Raw genomic sequence first — 12,666 nt, 5'->3', positions numbered from 1 at the left:
CTGTTTCTCTGAAGGGAAAAACTGTGATATGACTGTGTAAGAATTAAAAAAAAATTAAATCGAGGAACCCTGAGCACAGAGAGCAGTGGGGAAATTTATATTGGATTGTATAGAAGTGGAAACGGAAATCAGTTCTAGGGAAATGGACTTTTTCTAATGACCTCCACAGGAAAGGGCCTGGGGCCTTAACTGTTATGGCTGGTTGTTGCAAGAATAAAGCCAGTATGTACAAAGCATGGAAAAGCTATTGTTTTCCTGAAGTCATAGTGATATCTCGGGCCTTCCTTTCTCTTTTGTCCTATTTATCTGGTACCACTTGCAGGAGGCTTGACAGTTGACTCCTCTGGACCTGGTGGAGATACCACGGTATAGGCACATAGAGGAAGAACAGACAAAGAGGATGCTGTGTGTATAGCATGAGGAACATGGTATTTATTGAAGTGACGAAACCAAGCTAGCCAGGCTGGGCTCCGATGTACTCCCTGGCTTCCTGCACATGTTGCTTCCTGATAACACTTGGCCCACACTGGTTTTTCTTTTATCTCTCATTGCATTTATAACAATGCTTTCCAGGGGTTTACACTCCATACTCAAGTGGCTCACTAGGGGCAGGGGAGAGCATAGATCACCAAGGCCTTGGCGGGCATTCTCTGACTGTTAGAGAACGCAGCCTGTCTCAGTGCCTGGGAGTCCGTGAGCTGTGCAGTAGCTGTGAGAATGCAGAGCTCTCAGGGACGGCGAGGAGCAATGGGTGGATAGTCAAGTCAGAGAAGATTAAATGAAGAGCTGAAACCTGGCATGGCTCGGTGAGAGAAGAGTGCTTGCCACTCAGGGAAGATCCCAGGTACAGCCAGATGAGGTACCGTGTTTGTCATCCCAGTCTTCTGGCGGGTAAGATGGCCCAGTGGAAAAAGCAGAATCTCTCTGGAAGCTCACAGGCCAACTAGCCTAGTGTACATAGCTGTGAACAAGAGACCATAACCAGCCCTCGGCTATCTGAGTGTGTGTGCGCTCATACACATAGACACACAGACAGACAGACACACGCACACACACACACACATACTGAGAGAGAGAGAGAGAGAGAGAGAGAGAGAGAGAGAGAGATGGGGAAGGGGTAGTGGGTGGAAATGACCCTTCAGCTATAGTCTATATATAGTTTCTTAGAGAATTCTTTGTAGCCTGCTTCTAAACTCTAGTTACCCTCAAAAACAAATACTATGTTGAATCAAAGCCAATAAACTACTAGGCAGTGGTTAAAAACATGCATCATCCTTTTCAGAGGATCCAGGCTCAATTCCTAGCACCCACATCTACCCACTCATCACCACCCATCACTACACCTACAGGAGATCTGATATCCTCTGGCCTCTACAGACACCTATAGGAATGTATGTATAGAAACTCACACAGGCACGCATGCATACACATAAATAAAAAAATAACAAAGGGAAAAGATGATTTGAGCTACTGGTATGTGAATTACAGTGTCCTGCGGTAGCATCCAGCCCCATGGTCTGGACATGCATGCTGTTTGTACACATACTGGGACACATGTGTGCTGCATGAAGGTATTGCTTCCCGAGTAGGAAAACTCAGAGGCCTTCTCTTCCTGATAACCTGTTGGGTCAAACACAGGCTGCTTAGTACAGGAGGTTTGCCGAGAGGAATGGCTAGACACAGGCACACTTCAGTGCCCTTGAGCTATAGACTGTGTACAGTCTCTTGGAGAATTCTTTATAGCTCGCTACTAAACTCTAATTACCTACAAAAACAAACACTGTTGTGAATGAAAGCCAATAAACCCTGCCAGTTTGGCCTCCTCCTAGCCTAGTGATTACAGTTCTCCCAAGGAAGTCTGTTGTCTAAGTCTGTTGTCTGAGGGGTGTCACTGTTGGGTGGTAGCCCCCTCCTCACTCAGACCCCACCTGCCAAGCCACACAGTCCTTCTCTGAAGTCCTCTCTGGTCACCCTAGTTCAAAATGGTGGGGGATGGGGTGGGCCATGTGGGCTGCTTAGAAAAGGGAAGGCCTACACTCTCAGCAAAGCCAAAGACCAAACCGCTTCAGAGATGTAAAACCCCACCCACCGTGGGTCCTGGTCTGGGAGAGAGCGGGCATTGCAGTGCTGCATCCTCTCACTTACGGTCCCCAGGGCACAGATGCAGGCGCTGGGCCCTGCTGACACAGTACTGATGGGGATGGGGCTTCCAGGGGAAGCTTTGAGTCTACGCCTGGGTCTCAGGAGCCCTTCCATCCCTTCCTAACATGCCTCCTCTCAGAAGCCCTGTGAGCAGCTGCCCTCCGCGCGATTGCACTGCACATGGAATAGTCACCCCCTGTGTGAGTCACACACTCTCATTTATTAACCGCTGAACCAGCTGACTTCATGATTTTCCTTCTGATTGATTTTAAGGAAACAGAATGCTCAGTGGGGCAGGGTGGAGGGTTCTTTTCAGCATCCTAGAACTGTGATTCCTGAATCTTTCTCAGGGCTCTCTTTGTGTGTATGCATAGTTTTATCTTTTTTTAAAAAAATTATTTTATTTTATGTGTCTGAGTGTTTTGCCCGTGTGTGTGTGTGTGTGTGTGTGTGTGTGTGTGTTTGACTGGTATCTAAGGAAGTCAGAAAAGGGTATCAAATCCCCTGGAATTGGAATTGTAGACAGCTGTGAGCTGCCAGGTGGATTCTGGGACTTGAACCTGGATCCTCTAGAGGAGCAGTGAGTGCTTCTAACCTCTCAACCTTTTCAACCTCTCTTCTCAGAGTTCAGAGCTGTTCTATCTATGGGTATAATGCAGTACTTGGAAGGCACTTTAAGACCATGTCCACTTAGCAGAATAATAGTGGTGGGTTCTCCCAGAGGACATACAACCTACCTAGCCATGGGCTCTTGGCTCCATTAACCTTGCCTCATGACTTCAATCTTGTGGAGCAGGCTCTGAATTTAATCAGAAGGAGATTGGTTACTCCTATGACATTTGAGGCACAGTTCAATTCCCAGCAAGCATGTCAGGAAGCTCACAACTGCCTGTAACACCAGCTCCAGGGAATGTAATATTTTCTTCTCACTTCCTTGGGTTTCTGTACACCATAACATTTCTCTCTCTCTCTCTCTCTCTCTCTCTCTCTCTCTCTCTCTCTCTCTCTCTGTGTGTGTGTGTGTGTGTGTGTGTGTGTGTGTGTGTAGATAGACAGTATGTCAGAGTTGAAGTTATAGGACAAAATGACTCTGTGCAGGTTGATATAACCCTCTTAGGTTTTGAGAGGTCGAAATGTCAAATGTGGCAGTAGACCTAGGAGTGACTTGTGGTTGGTAAGAGCTTGTGTCTGGTGCATGGGGAGGCTGGAAACACACCAGAGAAGGTTGATATTCTAGGTTCATGGAAACCCAGAACCTGTGTATGCAGCATGCATGTGTGTAGAATGTGCCATGCAGAACATGCAACACACCTTTCAATGGGTAAGGCAGAGTGGCCTTAAGCAAGGTGGGCTGGTGGGGAGATGAAAAACCCATTTTGTGAATGTCCACTCAAATAAAATGTATATGTAGGAATACCGATTTCCCTCCATAGAGAATAATCTTTGTTTGTTGAATGTGGGAGCTTTGTTAGATACGCCCCAGCTGAATCTGGGTACATCAGTAGCTACCAGAACCCAGTCTACACCCTGCATGCTCTACAGCACAAAGGAATTGCAGAAAGTCCTCTCAGATAACATAAATGCTACTTGTGAAGCCAGCCCCTTGCTTCTGGTTCTCAGGATGAGTGTCTCCTTGTTCCTGTTGGGTTGTTTGTTTTGCTTGGGTGTTTTTGTTTGTCTGCTTTGTTTTGTTTTGCATCTTTCTCTCTGCCTTTTCATAGAGCAAGTTTCTCCCTATTCTGAAAATTACACTTCTTCTGGTCTATGATCGCTGCTCCCCACATAAGGCTGTCCTCGTAGAAGCTTGGGCCCTGGCCTAGAAGACATCTCAGCAGGGCTCTACATCAGGCGGCCTGGGGTGTGTAGTACACCAGTGGCCTTGCTTCACCACAGGCCAGCTGTCCTGAGGAGAAGCCTTAGCGAGGCTCTCCAGGAGGCTCCCTCCTCCCAGGAGAGATCCACGGAAGCACAGCATCACACAGGGTCCTCCGATGCTCTTTCTAGCACCAGCCACGTTCTTGCTCCCATATCTTGCTCCCACATCCCAATCCTCCTGAGGTTCCTTCTGAATTAAACCGCAGTGGTGCTGCAAGCTGTCTTGCCCTCCCCGACCCTGTCCCCTTGGTCACTCTGAATTGCATGCTTTTTCTCTGAGGAGTCATGCTGTAGGCAGGTTTATTCTCCCTATCTTCAACTGTCACCTCCTAGGATACCTTAGCTAAGTATACAGTGCAGAGCCTAAAAGATCCCATGATTGAAAGTGTGGGGCTGACTGGTAGAGGCATGTCTGTGGAGATGTGGAGGGGCACTGTCTCATTCAAATGCACTGATACAGAACTCTGGTCCTCTAGTTGTCATGTAAACACCCATAGGCACTTACACGTTATACACAAACACAGTCAAACCACTCGTACTCCCCTGAAAGCACAGATTCATGCACGGCCCTGGAGCCATCTTCCTTCTTTTACAAACATTGGCCCTGGTTGACTAAAATATAAGGAAGCATGAGCAGACCCAGGGGCACCACAGGTACCTGGAGGTGACAGGACTCATGGCGTTAGAAATTTCACATGGCACCTCAGAACAGGAGCCTCTTCACTGTGGGTGTTTCCTGCCAGAATGTGACATTACAGAGGTGAGCTGAGGACAGCAGGTGTCAAGAGACCGGGCAGCTGACCACGTATGTGTAATCAAGGACTTCTTGACTACTCTGCTACTCAGAACATGAGGGACTCAGTCCCTGGGACACGCAGCTGATGGGAAGCAGGCAGAAACATGTCTGGAGCAGAGGGGAGAGGGAAGAAGGGAGAGGAGGGGAGAGGAGAGGCGGGTGGGGAAATGTTCTCATAACTGAAGTCGACACAGTTCAAATGAGAAGGAATTGTCTTGGCCCCAGAACAGGAAGGAAAGCAAACCGTAATCCAGATGTGGCAGGCGTGGAAGCTCGTCTGTGATTTGTATTAGGGAAGAACTGGCTGGTGCATGCTGAGGGATGCTAAGGGTACAGGACAGTTCTGGGCTGGCAGGTGGCCTCCTAGCATCCTGTGCAGCGGGTCTGGCTTATGTGCTGTGCCTAGGGGGTGCTGAGTGTAGCACACCATCAGATGGGCCAGCTTTTTAAGAGGGCATTAAGGAGACTTTCTGGAAATGGCATAACTGTTCAGACATCTTTGTGTGCATGTGGGGGTGCTTTTATTCTAGAGAGAATTGGAACAGTTGGTACACTCAGAGCCAGGCCTTCTTGAGAACCGAGAGTTGGGGAAGTCTTCTCCTAACAAGGGTGTGGTATCTTGGGTCTGATTATGCATAGGGGTTTCTGGCAGGCTTTTTCACTGGTCCTCAGACCACATCTCCATCTCCTAGTCACCTTCCATAGCCCCTGGGAGGCTATTGCTCTGCCCTTCCTTGAGAAAGGATCATCATGGTGGTAGCTACCTGCAAGGGCTTAGGTTTCCCTGGGAGGGGGTCTTATAGAGATTTGGGGGATACGATTTTCTTCCCTTCCTCCTCCATCAAAGGCAAAAGACAGTGCTTAGCATTTGTTGTTGGATGTGGCGTTATTATCCAAATTGAGAAAAGTACACAACATGTTGACCTTTCTCATTTTGCGTTTTCATTGATGTTCATGTCCATATTTCATGAGCTTGCTACATAAATCAACCTTCCCTGACTCCCATAGCGTCTCAGCAGAGATACAATTCTAATGTCTAGAGTGTTCTCAGCATGGCTGACCCTGAAACGTCACCCACGTTTCTTCTTTTCCCTGGTCCGCTCCTCCAAGAGTCCCTGTCTCCATCTCATGATGGGGGTTTCGAGTGGGATTGCTTCAGTGAGCAGAGCATCAAGGATGTTTGTATAGGTGGCCTTCCTGTTCCCTCCTCCTCCACCCCCTCCCCAGCTCTGTTCCTCTCATCCAGCATTCAGGACTGCAGAGACACCGCAACCGCAACCTTTCCTTTGCCATCTCAACATGCAACTCAGAGGCCTGTATGAGGAGAAGATACTTCAAGTCTGGGAAACCCAGAGCCCCCCCCCCCCTTGAAAGGACATTAACTATGGCATTCCTCTGTGTGCTCAGGCCAGGCTTGACACCGTGCTGCAGAGGAACAAACCACTAGGAAGCTCTTCCAGGAGCTCGTCCTCCAGCCTGCTAATACAGTTCTGCCTGCATGCTGAGCAGTGTGGACCAATAGTTATTCCATAGATGTCATCCGCTATGATTAGAAAGTGCAGCTGCAAAGAGGCGCCACTGTATCAGTACCAGTCTTTACCCCCAGAATGATGTGTGTTTGATTATCCGCTGGACTGCCGTGCCCAAAGCGAAGCCATCCAAGATGGTGGTGTGCACAGATGGGAAGACAGTTGAGTTTGGCTGAAGAGCCCCATCTGAAATCCCCTCGGAGCTCCCTTCCACTAAAGACCCTGCCAGGAGTCAGACAAGATCCAATTTTCTCGTTAGATTGCCGAGGCTTCTGGCAGCTTCAGCTAAGTGGCTTTTCTCGTGCTTCTTGGAGCTAGAAGGGACTTCTGAAGTCATCGTAGCCTCATCTTCTGGGTGGCAAGGCTGTTCCCTTCCCACAGCTACAAGTGGTTAAGTGGAGACTTGGGCCGGAGCCTGGACTGCAGCACAATGTGCTTCCCACACAGGGACAGAAACTGGGCTACTGCCCTGTAAAATCTCTACCCTCTGTCATTATATATCCACTCGCCTTTACATAAAGCAGCAGTTCTCAGCCTTTGGGTTGCAACCGCTTTGGAGTCACATATCAGATACTCTGCATATCAGGTATTTACATTGTGATTTGTAAGTAACAATGAAATACTTTTATGGTTATGGGGTCACCACTGCATGAGGAGCTAACTGTATTAAAGGGTCACAGCTTTAGGAAGATTGAGAACCACTAACTTAGAAGGTCGCCCTCCCATGTGGCTGGTCTCTTAGAGCCTGTGGAATAGGTGTATCCTAAAAAGGGTTGGGCCCTCCCTTTCTCCCAACTGAAGTCCTCATGTATCAAATGCCTACTAGTAGTGAAAAATTTAAACCAAATACCCACAGATACCTGCAGATGCTGAGAGCTCAGGGGTCTTGTCTGCAGCCTGTGCACTGACATACTCTGAGAAAGGACCCTGCTAGCCTTTTCTGTCTGGTGTACACGGGACATGTTTGCACTTTGCATGTAACTAGTGACTTGATCAGATGGCAGAAAGTCCCAGTTGAAGGACCGGGGTTCTGGAGAGAGCTGTGCATTCACATACTTTCACTAACACCCCAGCAGGACATAGAGGTTGCCAGGGACCAACATGTGAATCTAAAAGAGGCTACTAGGGAAAAATAGCAGTATGCGGGTGGTTGTACATGAGGAAGGCTATCATTTTCTTCAAGTCATTGGAATTGTTAAGCTTCACGATTCCGTCTCATTCCTGGATTTTAATTCAGATCTTTATAGCTCTCTGGGATGATTTGATGAGTTAAGACTGAGGGAAATCTGCCAGTTTCAAAATCAGATCCTTTGTGCTCATAACTATCCTGATGAATGTTCTCATTCCAAAAGGCCACACTCCTGAGGTGTTACGAAAGGGCTTATACAAAGCAGACTTCTGTCATTCGTTGACCCTTAGATTGCATAAGGACAAGAGGGGACGCCAAGGACCAAGTTGGGAAATATCTAGATCCCTGATGAGGCTGGGAGGCAAGACAGGCAGCTGTGTGACAAGAAGCAGAGCCCTGTGGTCCTGGGATGTGTGACCCTGAGAGTTTGAACCTTCGTCTGTGCCTCAGCATGACTTCCCCAGCTGACAGCCATATGGATTGTCAAAGGGAACAAGGAAGAGACATCCCCGTGGTCTTCAGAAGTCACATCACTCTTGGTCCCAGTGTTTCCACATCCAGGATGTGACAAATTCCGTAGCACCCATGCTGGGGGCAGCTTCAGACACTCTGGGGACCAAAGGACAAAAACGTCCACTTGACATGGACCATAGGGGCTTTCACCAATATCACTCCTTTGGACAAAAGCAGTGATTGACAGTCCTGTAACTGACCCCTAACGGGTCTTCAGTTGTTGGTATTTAGGGATTCTAGAAGAGATGGGACACATGCTTTGTGACACTTGTTCTCTAATAATCAAAGGGCATCAAAAATGTCTCCTCCCCTGCAGGAAGTGATGCCAGAAATGGGCCTCTGAGTTCCCAGGAGCTGCCTGCTGCACAATCCAGCCCCCTCAGCAGAGCAAGCCCCCCTAAATGTCCATCCTCCCCTGATGCCCACTGGATGGGCCCCTCTCTTTCACAATTGTCACCTCATTTGCCTCGTGTCCAGTTCAGAATCTGGCAAAGGAGCTCAAGGAAGGCTCTGTCTGTGTCACTGTTCAGACATTGTCATTGTCATTGTCCTTTCCTGCCCTCTTTCTGGGATCTTTCTTGGTTCCAGAGACATCAGAAGCTTGCAGGGTTTGCTGCTAGGTTTCTATGTTTTCCCCTGAAGCTCAGGGACTATATCTTAATAGATGTGGTTGGAATGACCATCATTGCTAATTGCTTGTACCTCTTGAAGTCCCCACTTGCTCTAAACATTTAGCTTGATATATCATAAGGTCTAGTGTATATTTTTAGCTGAACTCTGATATTGAACGCTTGAATTTTGATTGAGTGGATTGTCATTCAACAAGTTTGTCGGTCAGACTTTGGGTTGCTGTGAAATGGGGATTTCTCATATAGAAAAAGGAAGAAACCAAAATTGTCCACAACAGGGACTGACTTGTGAGAGAGAGTCCTCGGAGTCCCCAGAGAAGTGACATTGGGCTGCAGTCTCTTGGTCAGGGCTGGAAATACCAGAGTCATAATCTTGTTCTTCTCTGGTCACACACTCAATTATTTTTGGTTTGGGGGCAGAAGCTGAAGCCTGAGCCATAGTATTTTCCCTGGACAGTGACATCTTCCCATCCCCAAATCCAGGCCATAGCCCCTCTTTTTAGTTAACATCTACAGAGAACAAGCCAGCCTTTTTAATTATCCCAGGGCATCATTTTATCTTTTCTGGTGTGCCACATGTTTACCGATGGTGTAAAAGGCTAGTGTAACCTCCAAATGCTGTGTGGAAATGTCTAGAATCTGAGGGTTGACAGTCAGCCCTGAAGTTCAAGTTCCTAACCACCTCAGGCTACATCATGAATTGAATCTTCCTTCCTGAGAGGCTGGGCTGCCTTTGGAGGCTGGGCATGCAACTGCTGAAATGTTCCTGTTCCAGGGGGCCTTTTGCCTGCAGCAAGTCTCACAAAGGTGTTAGGAAATCTATTTCCTTGTGCAGTGGAGCTCAAGGGAGAAAGCCCAAAGGGTGGGTTACCTAAGTAGAAAGAGTGCTCAGGAGTCCTGGCCAGGACCCAGCCCAAAGCTGTCACATTTTGTTAACTTTAAAAGGGCCATAAATGCAAAGGGTATAGTGTGCTTTGAAGAACTAGCCCCTGGCTGGGTGCTTTCTATGACTTAATGCACTGTGCTTCACAGAACCTGCCTTTATCTCCAGGCCTGCCCTGGTGACCTTGACTGCCCAGTGAGTCTTACTGGCTTCCATGCAGCCTGAGGTTACAAGGTATGCCCGGTCCATTTGTAAGTGGGGTAATGGATAAAAGGGACGGCTAGTTGCTCCCGATGATTCAGGTTCTCGGGCAACATTAATCAACCACCAGCAAAAATGACACAGTGCAGAGATGTCTGAAGCTGGTTCATCTTCATCCCAAGGCTTTAGAGACAGTAGCATTCACATAAGAGACCCAGTTAGGGCTCGGGACCTTTGTGGGTACTGAAGACCAGGTGCTAACCATATGCTTTACAGCTTGACAGGTGGCATCTCAAATGAGCCTCGGACCAGCTAGATATACGGATGAAAGGAGTTTGACTTGTGGTATGTTTGACCAGGATTCATTCATGCCAGCATACACATCTGTACATCTTTCTTAGCTATTCTCCACAGATACATGCTACTAATTAATCCCAGCGCCCTTTCCATTGACTCCCAATTCATAGCCCCTTTAACTCTACAGGCAGCCACTGCCGTTGTATTTGGGTCAAAACCAATTTGCCATCTTGTATCGGAGGGGTGATGCTAAGACAGTGCCGTCTTGGGTTGCATTGACATAGCCTTCTCTCCAGAAGTGGAGGAGGGAAGGGCTGTTCTGCTCGCCTCTCCAAAGTTAAAACACAGAGAAGCCTGCACTCCACATGGGAGGTCTGGTTTAAGAACTTTCATTGGACATGCACTATGCACGTGCCATGATGGGAAATCAGAGAGAAGAAAGAGCTAGAAGAACTTAGTGTTGGCGGGGTGCAGGGACACCAGCCCTTGGCACACTGGAGGCTGCCAGGACCTCCCCTCACCCACTCAAGAAAGAATCTCTCCTTGAACCCGGAACTCACTGGTTCACTGAGACTGGGCATTGGGCCCCATGACACCTGGCTTTGGTGTACAAGCTGAAGATCCAGTTTCAGGTCTCCTTGTTTACATGGCAACCACCTTATCAACCAAGCCACCTTCCAAGCACCTCATCTCTCTTTTATAGTCAAGCATCACATGAACACACTCACGCGTGTGGACACACACACACACACACACACACACGTGCATGCACACGTGCACACTCATATGTGCACACACACATGCACAGGCACATGCATACACACACATGCACACACACACATGCATCCACATGCACACACACACACACACACGTGCGCTCATACACACATACATATGTAGCATATGTATGAGAATAAGGCAATTCTATTTGTAAAATGGGAAGGCTAGAGATGGGGTGGTTGTTTACTGGGCAAGCACTTGATCCCACCTGTAATCTTCTTGCTGAGGACAGAGACAGGGGCTTGATGCCCAGTCTCAGTGAACCAGTGAGCCCCAGGTTCAAGGAGAGATTCTGTCTTGAGTGGCTGGGGGGAGGTCCTGGCAGCCTCCAGTGTGCCAACATGTACTAAGGCCTAGGCTCCATCCCCAGCAGGACCGAAGGTTGGGAAGAGGTTGGTAGGGAGAGTAAATTAGACTAAATAGGAGTTCCACTGCTCACTCAAAGTGGTAAAGTGAAAATATAACTCCCAGGATGGCAATGACAAAAGAAACAAAGGAAACAGAAAGCCACATGCCTAAGGTTTAGTCCCAGTGTAAATGAAAAGACATGAATACAGATTTAAAAGCGCTATATATATATATATATATATATATATATATATATATATATATATATATATATATATATACCATCCATCTAAAGCAGGGCTGCTTAAGCTTGTGGCGCCATTTTTATCTGAGAACATTTTACATAACTTTGGGTATACAGGCAGATAAAATATACAGCTCAAGCATTTACTATAAATAAATCATAATTTGCTTTAAGATAATTTTTGATATACATGCAATTTTTCCTTTTGTTAAAGCTAAAGAGGCATTTATATAGTAATGCAATGAATGTGCTTGTTTATTTTTATGAGAATAACCAGGTTTTGTTTGGATATTTGGTATCGTAAAGCATAAAACTTTTTCAGAGCTGACCAATGTTTTGATTTTGTAGTCATCGATGCTGGGAGCACTGCTTTTTTTTTTTTAATTGAATATCATCTTCATTTACATTGCCATGGTAAAACCTTTCCAATTTCCCCCCTCCCCAAAGACCCCAACCCCTCCTCCCTCCCCCTGCCTCCACATATATGCCCCTCGACCGGACACACTTCCACTTCCCCCCCTCAGTTTCCCTTTGTTGGGGCCTCTGTTGAGCCTTTATCTGACCAAGGGAACACTGCTTTGTATAAGCCATAGTATAAAACAACAGACATGTTTAGGGGTCATGGTCGGAAATTCTGTCTTAACCTGTCAGGTAACCTTATTTTTTCAATTGAAACATTTTCTTCTGGAGGGAGGAGGGAGCCTCAAGAGTCAAGAAGGTAAAACTGAGAAGGCTCTGTATACTCATGAACCTTGTAAGATGCAGAGACAATGTTACAAGACTCGGGAGGCTCTCCTGAGCCTGTGTGTGTAGTGAGCAGCAGATGGGAAAGAGCAGAGACTCTTCCACGGAGCTGCCTACGAGTTGTACAGGGCACTCCAGGGGAACAGCAGAGTCATCACCCGTGGTACATGGCCTCTCTGAGACGCTACTGCCTTTGTGTTCTGTGGATCTCTAAACAACCCCTCACCCATGCTCTTGCAAGTAACAGCCCCCTCACTGCCACCCTCCAAAAAATTAGTTGACTTAGCTAGAGTTGGGGAGAATTATTTCTTTGGTCTACCATTGGCAGCCCATCTAGGGTAAAGAGGTGTTTGTTTCTCTCCAGGGCAAGTCACACAACCAAAATCTCTTTTATTTTTTTTAATTGAAATTCAAGTGAGTAACTCAGACATTCGACCACAGTAAGATGCTAACACATAAAGAAAGATATTGAGAAACTGTCACAGATCTTTGCTTTCTGTGGTTAGTCCATTGTGCTCCTAGAAGAGCAGAAACCATTATAGACATAAAAGCCCTC

At 47.2% G+C, this 12,666-nt stretch overlaps 1 protein-coding gene across 1 annotated transcript in view; it reads left to right on the top strand.

The window, feature by feature from the left end:
* The window catches only part of Adamts17 (ADAM metallopeptidase with thrombospondin type 1 motif 17), a 312,892-nt gene that overhangs the window by 132,520 nt on the left and 167,706 nt on the right, over positions 1-12,666 (top strand). The window lies entirely within an intron of this gene.

The sequence above is a fragment of the Apodemus sylvaticus genome, chromosome 1 (genome assembly GCF_947179515.1).
Source record: "Apodemus sylvaticus chromosome 1, mApoSyl1.1, whole genome shotgun sequence".
NCBI lineage: Eukaryota > Metazoa > Chordata > Mammalia > Rodentia > Muridae > Apodemus > Apodemus sylvaticus.
This window is presented reverse-complemented; position numbering and strand designations above follow the sequence as displayed.